The sequence below is a fragment of the Coregonus clupeaformis genome, unplaced genomic scaffold (assembly GCF_020615455.1).
Source record: "Coregonus clupeaformis isolate EN_2021a unplaced genomic scaffold, ASM2061545v1 scaf0294, whole genome shotgun sequence".
Lineage (NCBI taxonomy): Eukaryota > Metazoa > Chordata > Actinopteri > Salmoniformes > Salmonidae > Coregonus > Coregonus clupeaformis.
In genome coordinates, this window is record NW_025533749.1 from 402,637 (window position 1) to 422,328 (window position 19,692).

Here is a 19,692-nt window from a genome sequence, read left to right on the forward strand (position 1 = left end):
TGGAATTAGGCCCAGACAGTATATCTAAAGGAAATATCCATGGCGAACTTGATCGAATGTCTTTGAAGATGTTGGCAGAATGTTTTATTTTACAGTGACATTTGCTGTAGGTCTATCTGATCGTTTCTGAAAGACAAAAACAACTGCAAATTGTTGTGGACCTGTAAACAGATCGTTTGAATGCAGTAATGTTTTAATAGGCCCAATTAAATGAGAAATGCGCATGGTAATTTGTTGTATGGCTACATCGGGAATATGAACTCATCATGGCCAGAAAAGGTGAGGAATTTATTATGCAATGATTATGATAATGTATTATGTTTATAAATGAAATATTGTCTACGCAAGAAATGTCACATTACATCATTCAGTCGCCTACAAACGTCAAGGGAAAAGGTGAATCGTCTGTTCTAACGTTAAACTGCGCTTCGGATCGGATCGCATAGAGCAAAATAGGCTGCTGGAAATACTGTAGCTGATCTATTTACTACTGTGAAGTGGGTCCTATTAAATGAGAGATGGGACGAATGGTAGCCAATCCGAACTTGTTATAGGCCTATATAGGATATTTTGCGAGTATAGTCTTTATTCTGCAATAACAGGAAATGTATGCCTATTTCTAATTATTTTAGAATGTAAAGATAAATGGATTTTCACTAGCAGCAAATGATTGCATCTTGTTATTATATTTAGCTAGGCCTATGTTGATGATCACAAGTTTACTGGAGAACGGAGACCAAGTAGAGACTTTCGGACAAGGTGGATAATTGTATAATATAAGGCAGTTTATTCAGAGGTAAAGATATCTGTAAATAGCGTGCACGGACCCGTTCGTCAACCTCGTAGGGAGATATCTGAGAGAGCGAGCCCCTAAACATTGTGTGCTGACATTTTATACAATAAAATAAAGTAGGTTGATTCTAGTAGTTCTGATCTTCTGATTGGTCCTGATGAGTTGGTCGAGGTCACTTCCATTGCATTGGCTCTGAGTCGGGTTCTCTGTCTTCAGATGTTCAGCCTAAGAGAAGGGGGTTTTTGTGTGTGTGTGCTTAACAATGATGATGTGTGTGTGTGTGTGTGTGCGTGTGTGTATGTGTGTGTGTGTGTGTGTGTGTATGTGTGTGTGTGTGTATGTGTGTGTATGTGTGTGTGTGTGTATGTGTGTATGTTTAACAATGATGATGTGTGTGTGTGTGTGTGTGTGTATGTGTGTGTGTGTGTGGGGGTGTGTGTGTGTATGTCCTCAGAGCAATAACTCGTGAGTTGGGAGAACTGAGAGACCTATGGCGTGGGTGTTGTCCATAGCCACCTGCTGATAAGGCCGACAAGATAGAAGTCTTTGTGCATTGTATTAAATCCAAAGGCCCAACACAAGATGGGTCATGCACAAGATTTTAGTCAGACCAAGCTATAACATAATATATTTACTACGACAAATCCCTCTCTTCACGTCTCCCCAGAGACGTGACCAAGTAACAGTAAAGAAGGAAAACTTAAGACGTGACACAAGCTAACAGTGTAATTGGCAAAATAGGGAAAACTTTATCAGAAGATAAAGTTTTACATTCCCCCTCTTCACGTCTCACAAGAGACGTGACATAAAGCTTAAATGCTGCAATTTGGCAAAATAGGGAAAACTTTATCAGAAGATAAAGTTTTAATTCCCCCTCTTTACGTCTCACAAGAGACGTGACACAAGCTTAATAGTGCAATTTGGCAAAATAGGGAAAACTTTATCAGAAGATAAAGTTTTACATTCCCCCTCTTCACGTCTCACAAGAGACGTGACAAAAAGCTTAAATGCTGCAATTGGCAAAATAGGGAAAACTTTATCAGAGGATAAAGTTTTACATTCCCCCTCTTCACGTCTCACAAGAGACGTGACAAAAGCTTAAATGCTATTCATCATCCAGATATCCTTGGTCAGCATCGTCAATAGCAAGCAAAGGAAACATCTGACCGTTATCTGCAGGATGTGGATCAATAGCGGTGGTTATAATCCTGGTTGTCAGCGTCCGTATGCATGGAATGCAACAGCATCCACAAAGCACTAGAATTGCAGCAAAAACAGAGATGGATACAAGTATAGAAGAAACAAGCGTTTTATATTTACCAAACGCATCCATCCAAGAGTCCCACATTGAAGTATCCACCCCTGAGTGGCTCTTCATTTGCCATTAAGAGTTCGTAACCCTTCCAGGGCGACAGTCAAGCTGCCATCTGTGGCTGTATTGTTGGGAATAAAGGTACAACATTGTTCACCAAACATAGCACATACTCCTCCTTTTTCAGCCAGGAGCATGTCGACAGCAATACGATTTTGGAAAGCCATGAGAGAGGTCGCAGCCAACTGGCCATGCACCGCCTCAAAACCTTGTTGTGTCCAATTGCCTAATTTTTGAACATTAAAATGGACATAATTGATTCTGTCAACATTTTTATTAATTGTGCACCACCAGCAAAATGAAGATTCAAAACCTGCGGCTACTTGGTCAATCAATTTATACTCATCTGGTACCCCCCTAGGGACCCCAATTGCATCAATGTAGGTTGGGTCCCCATGAGTAGGGGCCCACAGCGCGCCTGGTCCTGGTAGGAATTAAGTCAGACACATGGGTCACCAGCTCCTGAACACCTGTTGGATACACAGAAATTGGTAGCAAAAGAGAGACTAGTGCACAGGTGCCTGTGGCATTTCCAGGCAGTCCATCAAACAGATGAACGCCTCCACACCACCACCAGACATCAGCCCTGGAAACAGGTTTAAACTCAGCATTAGGCGTATAGATAAACCGACACCATCCAACAGGTACCATACCCAACAATGGTAGACCTTTCGTGAGATTAACACAGGTAAAGTTAGCTCTAGCCACCTGATAGGAAAAAATTGGTTTCTTAGTTGCTTTAGTAACCAAGGGATGAACTACGTCCCATAGTGTACAATTGGCGGAAGGGTTGTCATGTTTCATGACAGACAGGAAGCATTCTGGCGTAATGGCGGCAGGGATAATGCGAAGCAATGGCCGTGCCCCCATACAAACCACACAACTCTGATGAGTCACCTTTGCCGCTTCCTCAGTCAACAAGAGCCAGTTGTTAGAAAGGCCGGAGACACCTGTAGCGGTCAGGATTGCATCATCCAAAGTAGGTGGAGTGGTAAGTAAAATAATAGAATTATTCTTATTACCATTTTCATTAATAGCCTGTGCTTTTGTGTTATTAATATGACAAATTCGAACATTCCAATGGACTGGTGCAGTGGTACAGCTTACATAAGGAGCAAGTCTAAAGTCCTGGCAGCCTAATGCAATACCAGGATAGATAGTAAATTTGAGTCCTTTAGAGTTTTTTGTCAAAGTCAAGAGTTTCCTCCATTGTTTTCCTAATGTAGTAGAGGTGCAACTGGACCAGTCATAATTAGTCTCACATACCAAGTTTGTCCAAGTCCAATCGCTATGGGTGACCCCCACTGTCATATACCAGTCCCAGTCACGGTAGTAGGTAAGTTCTCTGAAGTCTACCCACGGCACTGTCGCAGTAGTGGTAACATTAAAGGGTATACATAATGTGGTGCTTCTATACAATTGTCTGGGCCCACAGGAAAGGGTGTTAGAGACAACTTGTCGTTTATTTACGTGGTGGCTGTGGCTTACATTCTGATCTGGGCTCAATGTGTCGGAGTGCAGGTTGGTCGGACGTATGGTTGTGGCATTGAATGTGTCGTTAGGTTTACTAGTGGGTGTAATGGGTGTCTGTGTCATGTGCTGTACTGACCAGAGTATGATTCCTAGAGTAACCCCAATAGTTACAATCAGCAAAACAAGGAGTGGAGCAGAGCACCCCAGTCTCTCCCATGGTGGTCTGTCCCTCCTCTGTTTTTCCCCCTCCAGTATCTGAAGATGGGAGTCTCCTCCACATATTCAGATAGTGTTGGTGTCAAGAATTTGATCCGAATTTAATGTGATTAAATCACTTCTGACTTCAGTCAGGGTTCTGGAAGGAGTTGGTGCTGGTGTACAATGTGTCAAGTGGTGCCAAGGTGCGCCTGATTTACCCTTGACCTGGACTGAGTGTGAAGTAACCTCCTTCACTTCGTACGGTCCAGTCCACCTGGGATCTTGCCACTTTCTCTTGTGAACCTTGATCCTTACCCAGTCGCCAACTTTTACCTTCAGCAGCGCCGGATCTCCCGTCAGCTCCCCCTCTTGGACCTTGTGAATCTGTTTGGAGAGAGCTGCAGAGAGCTCCGTTAGTTTTCTCACATATTCAGACATTACAATTTGTTGTACATCAAGGGCGGGCATATGACCTCCCTCCCTTGGTGGACCAGGCATGACTCTACCAGTCATAATCTCATGTGGAGAGAGATGGGTGCCTGCTCCTGGAGAGGCTCTCATGGCCATCAACGCCAGGGGCAGAGCTTCAACCCACGTCAACTTTGAACCTGCACATACCTTGGCTATCTTAGCCTTCAAAGTTTGATTGGCACGTTCCACGAGGCCCTGAGATTGCGGCCGGTACACAGACCCAAACTTGTGCACAATGCCGAACCTCTCCTCCACCTGTCTCAGGTGTTGGTTACTGAAATGGGACCCGTTGTCGGATCGAATTTGTCTTGGAACCCCATACCTTGGTATGAGTTCAGTCTGCAGCCACTTAATAACTGACCTAGCATCCTCACGTGCTGTTGGTATTGCCTCAACCCATTTGGAGAATCGATCTACCATTACCAATAAGTACCTTTTCCCATTAGTTACATTATCAGCCCCCATGTCAGTGTAATCTATGCTAATGTCCTGAAAACATGCATTAGGTACTGGGTATGAACCCATGGGTGTTTGGAAAGGTTTCTTTGGGTTGTGGCTGCCACAAATGCTGCACTCATCACAAAACAAGTCTGTCATGTCCTTAATGTGTGGGTGCCACCAAATATGGGAAACCTTCTGTAAAGTTTTGAGTTTCCCTTCATGGGTGGGCCCATGAGCCTCACGTATCAGCTCGGGGCAGAGATTAGCTGGGGCCACCAACCTGCCGTCATGGCATCTCCAAAGTTCATCAGGTCCTTTGGTGGCTCCCATCTGTCCCCATACCGAGTGCTCATACGGGCCCGCTGTGAATTGTAGTTCCTTTATGTGTTGGTCTGTGAGTTCTGTTCTAGCTGGTTGAGTCTGCAGCACCATCTGTCTTGGAGTGTAGCCCCCAGCTTTCTTGGCTGCTTTGTCAGCTGCGTCATTTCCCTCGCTGACTTTGTTCTTGAGTTGCTGATGTCCTTTGCACTTCATGATGGCCACCTGCTCAGGTAGTGAGACTGCTTTTATCAGTCTCTCCATTTGTGCCTTGTGTTTGATCGGAAGGTTTCCTGTTGTGGTGAAGTTACGTCTGACCCATTGTGGTCCATCTGTATGGACTGCTCCATGAGCATATGCTGAGTCAGTGTAGATGTTCACAGTCTTTCCTTCAGCCTTTTCCAGGGCTTGAGTCAAACCAATGATCTCGGCTAGTTGGGCTGAGGCAGGTTGTGGGATGATGTCTGATTCCAGGGTCACGTGTGACCCGTCTGGAAGCTGCTGTACCACTGCATATGCTGCTATGTTCCCTTCTTCTCCTCTATAGCAGCATCCATCGGTGTACAACCATAGATCAGGATTGGTAAGGGGTTCGTTTCCCAAGTCTGGTCGCAGTTTCAGTTCCTGTGCCGCTCTCTCTTCGCAGGAGTGTGCCAACCCTTCTTCTGCATTGAGTGCGTCTGCCATGTTTTTGTCGGTGTTGACAAAAGTAATGTGTGATTGGGTGCATTTATTCTGGATTTTGTTCTTTCTTTCAGCGCTGAACGTGAATTCCTTGCTCATCAGATATGCTGCAACCCCATGGTGCATATGGATTTCCAATTTGTGGCACATTACCAGGTGGGCGGTTTTTTCAATAGCTTTTGCCACTGCAGCCACGTACCTGGAACATGTTGTCTGACCTGCTTCAATATGGTCCAACTTAGAGGAATGATACATCAGTACTCTTCTCCCCCCCTCTTGTTTCTGAAAAAGGATGGAAGAAGTGAACCCCTCCTTTTCAGAAACATCAAGATGAAATTTGTTTTTGTAGTCGGGTGCTGTCAGAGCTGCTGCCACCGAGAGATCGGTTTTTAGGAGAGCAAATGCTGTTGATGCTTCAGGTGTCCAGGTAAGTGAGGAGTGTAAGTTTCTTGGTCCTGCTTCTCTCACTATTTCTCTCAGTGGTTCAGTCCTGGATGTGTAGTCAGGGATGTGGGTACGGCTGTACCCTGTCAACCCCAGGAAGGACAACATGCCTGACACTGTGATGGGACGTGGATGATGGAGTATGGAATCTCGGTGGGATTTCGAGAGACCAGCACCTTCTCCTGAGATTTCTCTGCCAAGGAAAAGGACAGTTCTGCGACAGGACTGGACTTTGCTCATTTTGACCTTGTAGCCTTTGACAGCCAAGAAGTCAAGTAGGGTTTTTGTCATTTGTAGACAGAGATCAGATGTGGGAGCCCCCCAGCAAAAGGTCATCTACATATTGGATGAGTATCACTCCTTCAGGGATTTTCAATTCAGCCAGGTGTGTCTTTAGGATATGATTGAAGATTCCGGGAGAACACCTGTAACCCTGTGGAAGAACCGAATACGTATACTGTTGATGTTCATATGTGAAGGCAAAGAGAGGCTGTGAAGCCTCATCCAGTGGAATGCTGAAGAAGGCATTAGCCAGATCCACAACGGTGAAGTATTGGTGTTTTGGTGAGAGATTACTCAGTGTAATGTGAGGGTCAGGGACAGGTAGGTCAATGGGTGCAGTGACGTCGTTCACTGCTCGGAAGTCTTGTACCATCCGGTATGTTTCACCTCCTGTTTTCAAGACTGGTAAGATTGGTGTGTTCCATGGAGACACAGTGCGATATATGACACGAGCTCCCAACAACCCATCTATGGTTGGTTTGATCCCCATGGTCTGTTCCGGTTTCAGACGGTACTGTGTTCGGTAGATAGGAATTTGATCAGGGTTGAGTAAGGTGATGGTGACTGGTGCCACCTGTAGTTGTCCAACATCAAATGGGGTGTGTGTCCATATGCCTTCATCAATGGTGGAAAGCAGTGCTTGTGATGAGGGGTGGTCTGTGTAAGGTTTACCATGGTGTCTTGGGAGAGTCAAACGTTCAGGAAGGCAATGTTCCTCTGTGTCAACTGTCATAAACCTCCACATGTTCTCAGTGGTGGCTTTGGTTATTCCTGGAGTTTGGGTGGGTTCCCACTGGAGTTTGGATGCTCTTCTGATCATAGGCCCAAGGCTCCTTGCTTCAAAACCGTTTCCAACTGCCAGTGTAACATGGGGAGCAGATTCTTCGCCCAGTAGGTACCAGGATTTCAAATGGGAAGGTAGGATAACCGGAGCAGCCACTCCTTCCTGTCCACACACTATGGTACAACAGCTGATTGTTGGTGTCAGGTGCATCATGTTTTCATCCCAGTCATCGGTATATGGGTTGACATCATTATCAGTCACATTAAGTGTACAGTGGATTTCAGCTTGAGGAGTCTTGTATGGGTGAAATGTGTAAATGAGTTGTCTCAGCTGGTTGAACTTGAATTGAACCTCAGGGGTTCCTTGGCCGGATTCGATGCACTTCAACCAGTATATTTCTTGGGTCAGGGAGAGCACTGGGGTTGGGATGATGGGTAGCATCAGCACCCTAACTGGATGAACTGGTGTGGAGGTAATGGGATCAATGGAAACCTCCACACCCTTTTCGGTAAGGTAGATTGAACATTTCAGTTTGCACAATAGGTCCCTTCCTAATAGGTTGATTGGACAGTTGGGACAATATAGGAATTGATGCTTCAAATTGGAAGGGCCCCATTGGAAGAGCAATGGTATGGTCTTGTTTTGTGCTTCGGGTGTTCCTGATACCCCCACCACCTGTATTGATTCCGAAGAGAGTGGTTGACGAGATCTTATGGCAGAGTACGTACATCCTGTATCTACCAAAAATTGGTGGGTAACTCCCTCCACTTCACACATGACAGTTGGTTCAGTGTGGAGTGGAAAATGCTGACCCCCATTCCCGTTCTGTGGTGGTGGGCAGCTTCAGGGCCAGGGAGGATATTCGTCTGACATGCCCTGGAAGGTAGGAGCTGGCTGCTGGTTAGGCTGTTGGTTTGGGTCTTGTTGTGGGTGGTTATATGCTGGTAGGGCAGCATGTGGCTGGTACATCGGTCTTGGGCCTCCTCTTGATCTGAAGGCATAACCTCTGCCCCTGTTTGCCAGCCAGTGTAGTTGTTGCGGACTGGGTGGTAATGGACACCATCTGACAGAGTGGCCATATTGATGACAATTGTAACAGGCCCCCCATTACCTTGTGTCCTTGGCTGTCCCCATTGAGTCTGGTATGGTGCCACCGGTGGCTGATACGGTGGAGTTGGTGCTTGATAGTATGGCTGAGGCACCATTGCGATCGTTGGGAGTGTTGCTGGAGGCGGCTGTTGTGTTTGTATCATTTGTGAGACAGTTTTTTCAATTATTTGAGAAATGTCAGGTTGGTCTTCAGCCACCATCTGTTTCTTTGGCTTATCTCCCTTCTGTGCCTCTTTCAGTTGTAGTTTGAGCAGCTGCACCTGCAGGGATTGGACATGTGTTTCCGCCCCTCCCTTGTCTTTGTTGTATTGGGTGATGTGATGATGAACATGGGAGCTAAACTGCGCCCTAGGGAGTGCCATTAATCCCACAGTTCCCCTTAGTTTGGTTCGAACGTCACTTGGGGTCCCGCTCACCACCATCTCTTTCCACATGCTGCACGTGGTGTCGGAGTGATCATATGGTTCGTCATGGACCGTTCTCCAGGTGGTTTTGGCCCTGTCCAGGTAGGCAGCTGGCTGTTCCCCAGGACCGATGGTAAAAGAGGTCAGTGTTGCATGGTTTCGTTCGGTAGGATATGCCCTCCTCAGAACTTCCCACAACACAGTTCTATAGACTTCCGGTGGCGTCACACCTCCGCTCTTTTCCAGACCTGCCTCTCTTGTCAGTACCATCATGGTGGTGTGATCTGTGGCCCTGGCCAAGAGTGCCTTCATGTCTGCCAGAGCAAGCCTAAATCCAGATGTAAGGGTTTGAAGTTGCAACAGCCAAGCAGACGCTCCACCATGGAGGCTGGGCATCTGATCCATCAGGGCGGTCAGGTCAGTCATCTTCCAGGGTTGGTATTCTTCATGTTGTCGGTCTGCTGTTGGTCTAAGTGGCATTTGGGAGTTCAATCCCCTTTCCCTAAGTCTGGCAGATTTTCTGATGGGTTCATGCAAGTCAACAACTTCCCCCCACCATCACCCCTTTCAAGGCCCAGGTCTTCCCCTTCTCTGCTTCTTCTATTATGGTTGTGTTATGTGACGCCTGTCCCTGACACGCATCCCACTCATCCTCATAGGTTTTTTCTTCCTTCCTTTGTTCTCCTTCATCATCCTCACTTGGTTGGTCCCCGATTGAGACCCCCCGTGAGCTTCTTAATGAGCCAGACCCTAACGACCCCCAAAGCTCATTGTCCCCTGCACCCCCTTCTGTCATGGATTGGGTACTTCCCCTTTCTCTTTCGACAAACCATTCTGAGAGTCTGGGTTTAGGCTGATTGGGTGCAGCTGCTTGTCTTAGGCCAGATGCTCCCCCCTTTCCTGTATAGATCTGACGGTTGGTTTTGAGTCATCATTACCAGGGACTCTGGGTTGGAACCCCCTCTTGTGGGACTGGGTCTGGGTTGGGTTCCGCCGGCCGGGTGTGGCTCCTCTCGTCCTTGTGGCTCGCTGTGGGCTCGGACTTCCACACAGTGAAGTACTCCTTGCCCTACGCTTAGTGCCATGTTCCCCTCTAGGTGTCCTCCTTGCACCACGAACACAGGCGCTTGTACCACTGCAGGACTTAGGAATGGGTTATAAGGGTTAGTTGGAGGAGTGGGTGTGTATGCGGGTGGTGTGCTCTTCGCTTCCTGTGGCAGGGTCGGATACAGTGGTGCTGAGGGCGCTGGTATGTCACTCATGGACTGTGTCCCCACTATTGGTGTTGTCTCAGTTGTGGGTTCAATCACCACACCCATCATGTCTGGTTTCTTGTATGGGTGTGCTCGTCGTGTTTCCTCAATTGCCCACGTACCTATCCTTAGCTCAGCCTCTGCTCTCTCTCTGTGTTTAGTCCCTTCCTTCTTGAATAAGTGAGACTTATTCCTTTCCACTTCACTTTCTGTTCCTTCCCTCACTGCCTCCCCTAGCTCTTTCTCCATAGAGGTGAGTTGCCCTTTAGACGGGGCACCCCCGCTAAAGTAACCTGCCTGTGTCCATTTGAGTTTCACTCCCTCCCACACTTTCTTCACGGTCTTATACTGTTCTTTCCCTCCCGCTCTATCCTGTATTTTTTGATCTAGATATTCATTAAATTTGAGTTTTGGGACGGTAGTGGTTGCCATGGTTATACAGTTTATTAGACTATCTTGGTGCTCTCTGCCCGTCACTGGCCGAATCCAGCAATGTATTCTTGGCGCTAACTGAGATTTATCTCTGATGTCCCACCCTCGTACACAAAAAATGTTCAATACTTTATTATTAGGAATTATTTTGCAAAAGGTATTATTGTTTTTCAATTATTCGAATTATTATATATTTTCCCAAAAGGTATCAGAACCGCCCTTTTGGAACAATACATTAACAAACCCGAGCGCTCCCAAAACAATCATCAATTTAATCCCAGGAATTATTTTGCAAAAGTTATTATTGTCTTTCAGGCACTCGAGCTATTATATACTTTCCCAAAAGGTATCAGAATCGCCCCTTTTTGGAAGAATACATTAACAAACCCAAGCGCTCCTAAAATAATTACCAATTTAATTTTGGGAATTATTTTGCAAAAGTTATTATTGTTTTTCAGGTATTCGAGTTATTATATATTTTCCCAAAAGGTATCAGAATCGCCCTTTTGGAAGAATATATTAGCAAACTCGAGCGCTCCTAAAATAATTATCAATTTAATTTTGGGAATTATTTTGCAAAAGTTATTATTGTTTTTCAGGTATTCGAGTTATTATATATTTTCCCAAAAGGTATCAGAATCGCCCTTTTGGAAGAATATATTAGCAAACTCGAGCGCTCCTAAAATAATTATCAATTTAATTTTGGGAATTATTTTGCAAAAGTTATTATTGTTTTTCAGGTATTCGAGTTATTATATATTTTCCCAAAAGGTATCAGAATCGCCCTTTTGGAACAATATATTAGCAAACTCGAGCGCTCCCAAAATAATTATCAATCTAATTTTAGGAATTATGAAAATACCAACACCACAAGAGGGAAAAAGTTCAAGTCAGCTTTTAGCGCAGCGGCTACATAACAGGCAAAATAGGACTCAGTGGTCCTCTTAAAAGTTATCCACTAGTTAGTCTCATGAAACGGCCAATCTTACACAACATTCAGGTTATCATTTCAACAATTACATTTTCATTACATATCAGCATCAACACACGAATTCAGTTTAAGTTCCTCACAGTACATATAGTTGAGTGCCACGTCAACCAATTGCCCGACTATCTGAACTTGTATTTTTTTTTATTATATTTTTTTTGATTCTCCTCAAGGAGACTCCCAGTCGTTTAAACCATTCAACTGGCGTCTAGTCGGGAGAACCTTTTCTGGACTTGGATTCTCACGGAATTAACTCAACCCGACTATCTGAATCTTTTTATCAAGTCACCAGATCCTTCTCTTGTGGATCAAATAAAAGGGTCCATCGCTTGTGAACCAAAAACTGTAATAGGCTTCTCACTAGAAAGCCGCAATTCAACAGGAAATAAAACCACTGTAACTAGACTTCTTCTCTTAGAGTCACATTTCAACAGTAAAAACCTAAGATTTCAGATATCAACAGCAAAAAATAAAAGGGTCCGTCTCTCGTGAACCACAACCTCTGTAACTAGACTCCTCCCCTAGAGAGTCACATTTCAACAGTAAAAACCTAAAGAATTCAGATATCTTTACATATGTGCCTTTTGAGTCATAATAGATATGTTATAAATTTATCAGTAATCCATACTCACGCCCAGTACTACTGATCATAATTTGGGTTTATCCTACAATACAATATGCAGATTTTGTTTTAACAGGTTCTGCTTACCTTTGTATTGACGGCCGTCTAGATCAGTTTCCTGAGGCGAGCTGGATTCCCGGCTGCTCCTGCGGACAGGTCACCCGTCCTTTCAGATCCGTCTCTTACTTGTCTCCTGTCTCTATCAACTTTTATGGACCGAATTCAGAGTTAGAAAACCACCCTCTGCTACCAAGTTTGTTGATGATCACAAGTTTACTGGAGAACGGAGACCAAGTAGAGACTTTCGGACAAGGTGGATAATTGTATAATATAAGGCAGTTTATTCAGAGGTAAAGATATCTGTAAATAGCGTGCACGGACCCGTTCGTCAACCTCGTAGGGAGATATCTGAGAGAGCGAGCCCCTAAACATTGTGTGCTGACATTTTATACAATAAAATAAAGTAGGTTGATTCTAGTAGTTCTGATCTTCTGATTGGTCCTGATGAGTTGGTCGAGGTCACTTCCATTGCATTGGCTCTGAGTCGGGTTCTCTGTCTTCAGATGTTCAGCCTAAGAGAAGGGGGTTTTTGTGTGTGTGTGCTTAACAATGATGATGTGTGTGTGTGTGTGTGTGCGTGTGTGTATGTGTGTGTGTGTGTGTGTGTGTATGTGTGTGTGTGTGTATGTGTGTGTATGTGTGTGTGTGTGTATGTTTAACAATGATGATGTGTGTGTGTGTGTGTGTGTGTATGTGTGTGTGTGTGGGGGGGTGTGTGTGTGTATGTCCTCAGAGCAATAACTCGTGAGTTGGGAGAACTGAGAGACCTATGGCGTGGGTGTTGTCCATAGCCACCTGCTGATAAGGCCGACAAGATAGAAGTCTTTGTGCATTGTATTAAATCCAAAGGCCCAACACAAGATGGGTCATGCACAAGATTTTAGTCAGACCAAGCTATAACATAATATATTTACTACGACACCTACCGGTTGTTATTGTATTTAGCTAGGCCTACCGGTTGTTATTATATTTAGCTAGGCCTACCGGTTGTTATTATATTTAGCTAGGCCTACCGGTTGTTATTGTATTTAGCTAGGCCTACCGGTTGTTATTATATTTAGCTAGGCCTACCGGTTGTTATTATATTTAGCTAGGGCTACCGGTTGTTATTATATTTAGCTAGGCCTACCGGTTGTTATTATATTTAGCTAGGCCTACCGGTTGTTATTATATTTAGCTAGGCCTACCGGTTGTTATTCTATTTAGCTAGGCCTACCGGTTGTTTTGTTCTGAATAAGAGTCTCGTCATATATTCCCCATCTTCACAAAGCTACTAGGCTACTTTTGCCTTCTTAATGTGCAAGACTTCAACCACTAGAAACTGTGCACACGCATGGTCTAAAGTTTGCAGCAAATTCTCATGTCAAGTTCCGTTTTTATAAATGACAACATTTGCGTGAAAACTGGAACATGCATGTTTTGTGGCATATTTTGTGTGTAGGCAACGTTTATAAATGAGACCCCTGGTATTTTAGAGCAAACTACTTGAAATAGCTGATCTATTTACTGCTGTGAAGTGGGTCCAATTAAACGAGAGATGGTTGGAACAGTAACCTTGTTGTAGGTCTATGTGCTACCTCGTGAGTATGAAACCATCACAGAAAAGGTGAGGAATTTATTATGCAATGATCATGGAAACGAAATAAATAACAGCCTAGGAAATAAATTATTTTAAAATGCTAAGAAACGAAATATATTTTATCTCTAACGGCAAATGATTGCATCTTGTTATCAACGTTTTTATTGTTATGAATAAGCTTGTCCATCATATTCTCCATTTACACAAAATACCAGAGGTGTGGACTCGAGTCATGTGACTTGGACTCGAGTCAGACTCGAGTCATGAATTTGATGACTTCAGACTCGACTCGACAAAATGTACAAAGACTTGCAACTCGACTTGGACTTTAACATCAATGACTCGTGACTTGACTTGGACTTGCGCCTTATGACTCGAGAAGACTTGCTACGAGGACTTGTAATGACTTGCAAAGGCTTGCTAAGAGGACTTGAAATGACTCGAAACTAAAATGTAGGACTTTGGACTCGACTTGAGACTTGATGGCTTTGACTTTTGACTCGACTTGGGACTTGCCTCATCTTTGACTCGACTTGACTCGGGACTCGAGGGCAAAGACTTGAGACTTACTTGTGACTTGCATAACAATGACTTTGTCCCACCTCTGCAAAATACTAATCGACTTGCCTGTGTGTGATGATTTTGCGGATACACGCTGTGTTGGTATTTACATACGTGTGTGTTTTGGACGTGTGTTTGCCAGACCTTACCGAAATAGTATTTGTTTTCTTTCTGGACGCCAGCAGGTATTGAACTAACCTCTTTTCGTTCTCCTCCTCCTCCTGCTCAGACTCCTCCTCCTCCTGCTCAGACTCCTGCTCAGACCCCTCCTCCTCCTCAGACTCCTCCTCCTCAGACTCTTCCTCTTCCTCAGACTCCTCCTCCTCCTCCTCCTCCTCCTCCTCCTCTTCCTCAGACCCCTCATCCTCCTCCTCCCCCTCCTCCTCCTCCTCCTCTTCCTCAGACCCCTCCTCCTCCTCCTCCTGCTCAGACTCCTCCTCCTCCTCCTCCTCCTCCTCTCTTTAGACAGGGCTCCAGATGTTGTAGTAACAACCTCCCCCTGACTCTGGATGACCACATGCCATGCTGGAGTTAGTAGAACATGTTGTCCCAAATGGAACCCTATTCCCTTTATAGTGCACTACTTTAGACCTGGAACCCTATTCCCTTTATAGTGCACTACTTTAGACCTGGAACCCTATTCCCTTCTCCTCCTCTTTAGTCAGGGCTCCAGATGTTGTAGTAACAACCTCCCCCTGACTCTGGAAGACCACATGCTAAGCTGGAGTTAGTAGAACATGTTGTCCCAAATGGAACCCTATTCCCTTTATAGTACACTACTTTAGACCTGTCTCTGTGTGCGTCTGTCTGTCTGTCTGTCTGTCTGTCTTCACAGTGTTCGTTGTCTCTTCCACCACCATCTTCCTGTCTACCTGTCCAGACTGTTATCTGACCCAGACTACAACCACCATCCATGGACACACCTACACCTCTCTGGAAATCGCCAGTAAGAACCGAATTGAGTCATATTGAATGGATTGGAATTGAATTGATTGGACTCTGTTGAATTGAATTGAATGGATTGGATTCAGTTTAATTGAATTGGATTGAACTGAATAAAATAAAGAAATGAGTCATGTAATTCACTAAATGAAGTCATGTGTATTCACTATAATGACTTAATGTTCCAGGTAAGTGAAGGGAGCTCACCACTGCTGAACTGGGTGACTTTAAGAGACAGGTTGACTGTCTCAACATGCCACCTGCCATGTTCATCAACCCCAAGACAGGTTGGTTGACACCTTAACCCAGTCTCTGCAGTGCAACTGACAAGTGCTGTGGCTCAAAACTGACACAGAATGGTTCTGCCTCAAAATGGCCCCTGTGTGTGAGAATTCATCATTGAAAAATATATTGAGAAACGTTGGTAAACCAATACATAGTCAGGGTTGGGGTCAATTCCATTAAAATGTCAGTCAATTCAGGAAGTAGACTGAAATTCTAATTCCAATTCTCCTTCAATGCTTTTCAATGAAGACTATTTGGCATTGGAATTTGGTTAACTTTCTGAATTGACTGGAATTATAATGAAATTGACCCAAACCATGTACATACAGTGAGGGAAAAAAGTATTTGATCCCCTGCTGATTTTGTACGTTTGCCCACTGACAAAGACATGATCAGTCTATAATTTTAATGGTAGGTTTATTTGAACAGTGAGAGACAGAATAACAAAACAAAAATCCAGAAAAACGCATGTCAAAAATGTTATTAATTGATTTGCATTTTAATGAGGGAAATAAGTATTTGACCCCTCTGCAAAACATGACTTAGTACTTGGTGGCAAAACCCTTGTTGGCAATCACAGAGGTCAGACGTTTCTTGTAGTTGGCCACCAGGTTTGCACACATCTCAGGAGGGATTTTGTTCCAATCCTCTTTGCAGATCTTCTCCAAGTCATTAAGGTTTTGAGGCTGACGTTTGGCAACTCGAACCTTCAGCTCCCTCCATGGATTTTCTATGGGATTAAGGTCTGGAGACTGGCTAGGCCACTCCAGGGCCTTAATGTGCTTCTTCTTGAGCCACTCCTTTGTTGCCTTGGCCGTGTGTTTTGGGTCATTGTCATGCTGGAATACCCATCCATGACCCATTTTCAATGCCCTGGCTGAGGGAAGGAGGTTCTCACCCAAGATTTGACGGTACATGGCCCTGTCCATCGTCCCTTTGATGCGGTGAAGTTGTCCTGTCACCTTAGCAGAAAAACACCCCCAAAGCATAATGTTTCCACCTCCATGTTTGACGGTGGGGATGGTGTTCTTGGGGTCATAGGCATCATTCCTCCTCCTCCAAACACGGCGAGTTGAGTTGATGCCAAAGAGCTCGATTTTGGTCTCATCTGACCACAACACTTTCACCCAGTTCTCCTCTGAATCATTCAGATGTTCATTGGCAAACTTCAGACGGCCCTGTATATGTGCTTTCTTGAGCAGGGGGACCTTGCAGGCGCTGCAGGATTTCAGTCCTTCACGGCGTAGTGTGTTACCAATTGTTTTCTTGGTGACTATGGTCCCAGCTGCCTTGAGATCATTGACAAGATCCTCCCGTGTAGTTCTGGGCTGATTCCTCACCGTTCTCATGATCATTGCAACTACACGAGATGAGATCTTGCATGGAGCCCCAGGCCGAGGGAGATTGACAGTTATTTTGTGTTTCTTCCATTTGCGAATAATCGCACCAACTGTTGTCACCTTCTCACCAAGCTGCTTGGCGATGGTCTTGTAGCCCATTCCGGCCTTGTGTAGGTCTACAATCTTGTCCCTGACATCCTTGGAGAGCTCTTTGTTCTTGGCCATGGTGAAGAGTTTGGAATCTGATTGATCTATTGCTTCTGTGGACAGGTGTCTTTTATACAGGTAACAAGCTGAGATTAGGAGCACTCCCTTTAAGAGTGTGCTCCTAATCTCAGCTCGTTACCTGTATAAAAGACACCTGGGAGCCAGAAATCTTTCTGATTGAGAGGGGGTCAAATACTTTATATCCCTCATTAAAATGCAAATCAATTTATAACATTTTAGAAATGCCTTTTTCTGGATTTTTTTGTTGTTATTCTGTCTCTCACTGTTCAAATAAACCTCCCATTAAAATTATAGACTGATAATTTCTTTGTCAGTGGGCAAACGTACAAAATCAGCAGGGGATCAAATACTTTTTTCCCTCACTATAAATCGGCAGTTGCTAAATCAATTTTTTGACTTATAGATTAATGATACAGTATGTACCCATTGATTCTTGAATAATCTAACTTTTAAATGCCTCATGAGCTCAGTTCAACTGTGGTACCCCATCAGAACCCAGAATCTAATTTATAAATGCCTCATGAGCTCAGTTCAACTGTCATACCCCATCAGAACCCAGAATCTAACTTATAAATGCCTCATGAGCTCAGTTCAACTGTCATACCCCATCAGAACCCAGAATCTAACTTTTATAAGCATTTATAAGTTAGATTCTGGGTTCTGATGGGGTATGACAGTTGAACTGAGCTCATGAGGTATTTATAAGTTAGATTCTGGGTTCTGATGCGGTATGACAGTTGAACTGAGCTCATGAGGCATTTATAAGTTAGATTCTGGGTTCTGATGGGGTATGACAGTTGAACTGAGCTCATGAGGCATTTATAAGTTAGATTCTGGGTTCTGATGGGGTATGACAGTTGAACTGAGCTCATGAGGCATTTATAAGTTCTGATGGGGTATGACAGTTGAACTGAGCTCATGAGGCATTTATAAGTTAGATTCTGGGTTCTGATGGGGTATGACAGTTGAACTGAGCTCATGAGGCATTTATAAGTTAGATTCTGGGTTCTGATGGGGTATGACAGTTGAACTGAGCTCATGAGGCATTTATAAGTTAGATTCTAGGTTCTGATGGGGTACCACAGTTGAACTGAGCTCATGAGGCATTTATAAGTTAGATTCTGGGTTCTGATGGGGTATGACAGTTGAACTGAGCTCATGAGGCATTTATAAGTTAGATTCTGGGTTCTGATGGGGTATGACAGTTGAACTGAGCTCATGAGGCATTTATAAGTTAGATTCTGGGTTCTGATGGGGTATGACAGTTGAACTGAGCTCATGAGGCATTTATAAATCAGATTCTGGGTTCTGATGGGGTATGACAGTTGAACTGAGCTCATGAGGCATTATAAGTTAGATTCTGGGTTCTGATGGGGTACGACAGTTGAACTGAGCTCATGAGGCATTTATAAGTTAGATTCTGGGTTCTGATGGGGTATGACAGTTGAACTGAGCTCATGAGGCATTTATAAATCAGATTCTGGGTTCTGATGGGGTATGACAGTTGAACTGAGCTCATGAAGCATTTATAAACTGTCATACCCCATCAGAACCCAGAATCTAACTTATAAATGCCTCATGAGCTCAGTTCAACTGTCATACCCCATCAGAACCCAGAATATAACTTATAAATGCCTCATGAGCTCAGTTCAACTGTCATACCCCATCAGAACCCAGAATATAACTTATAAATGCCTCATGAGCTCAGTTCAACTGTCATACCCCATCAGAACCCATAATCTAACTTATAAATGCCTCATGAGCTCAGTTCAACTGTCATACCCCATCAGAACCCATAATCTAACTTATAAATGCCTCATTAGCTCAGTTCAACTGTCATACCCCATCAGAACCCAGAATCTAACTTATAAATGCCTCATTAGCTCAGTTCAACTGTCATACCCCATCAGAACCCAGAATCTGATTTATAAATGCCTCATGAGCTCAGTTCAACTGTCATACCCCATCAAAATCCCAGAATCTAACTTATAAATGCCTCATGAGCTCAGTTCAACTGTCATACCCCATCAGAACCCAGAATCTGATTTATAAATGCCTCATGAGTTCAGTTCAACTGTCATACCCCATCAGAACCCAGAATCTAACTTATAAATGCCTCATGAGCTCAGTTCAACTGTCATACCCCATCAGAACCCAGAATCTAACTTATAAATGCCTCATGAGCTCAGTTCAACTGTCATACCCCATCAGAACCCAGAATCTAAGCTTGTTTTACTTTGTTTGTAAACATAGTACATGTAAACCAACACTGTATAGCCTCAACATGGTTAAAACTATAATGTTGATATCATGGATGGTCAGTCCATGCATCCGTAGCTCTGTCTATGAATTTAAGAGTGGTTACATTTCTCCAGCCCCCATCCCTCAGATTTTAACAGAAACAGTGGCGGATATAACGTGTTCTTATTGTTTCAACTGCTGATTGGCACTTTAAGGATGGGAAGCATAGAAGTAGCACACATAGACCAGATCTACCGTTTATCAGACCTGCTTTTCAACCAGAAGACAGATCTATAACTGACGTGAATTTGATCTGGTCGCCCACAAAGCTACATATTGCGCCCTTTTAATTAGCATGGTCATGTGATGAGGATAACAGACTGTCTC

At 44.1% G+C, this 19,692-nt stretch overlaps 1 long non-coding RNA gene across 1 annotated transcript in view; it reads left to right on the forward strand.

The window, feature by feature from the left end:
• Positions 1 to 19,692, forward strand: part of LOC123484379 — an 83,864-nt gene that overhangs the window by 24,893 nt on the left and 39,279 nt on the right. The gene's annotated exons all lie outside the window — the stretch shown is intronic.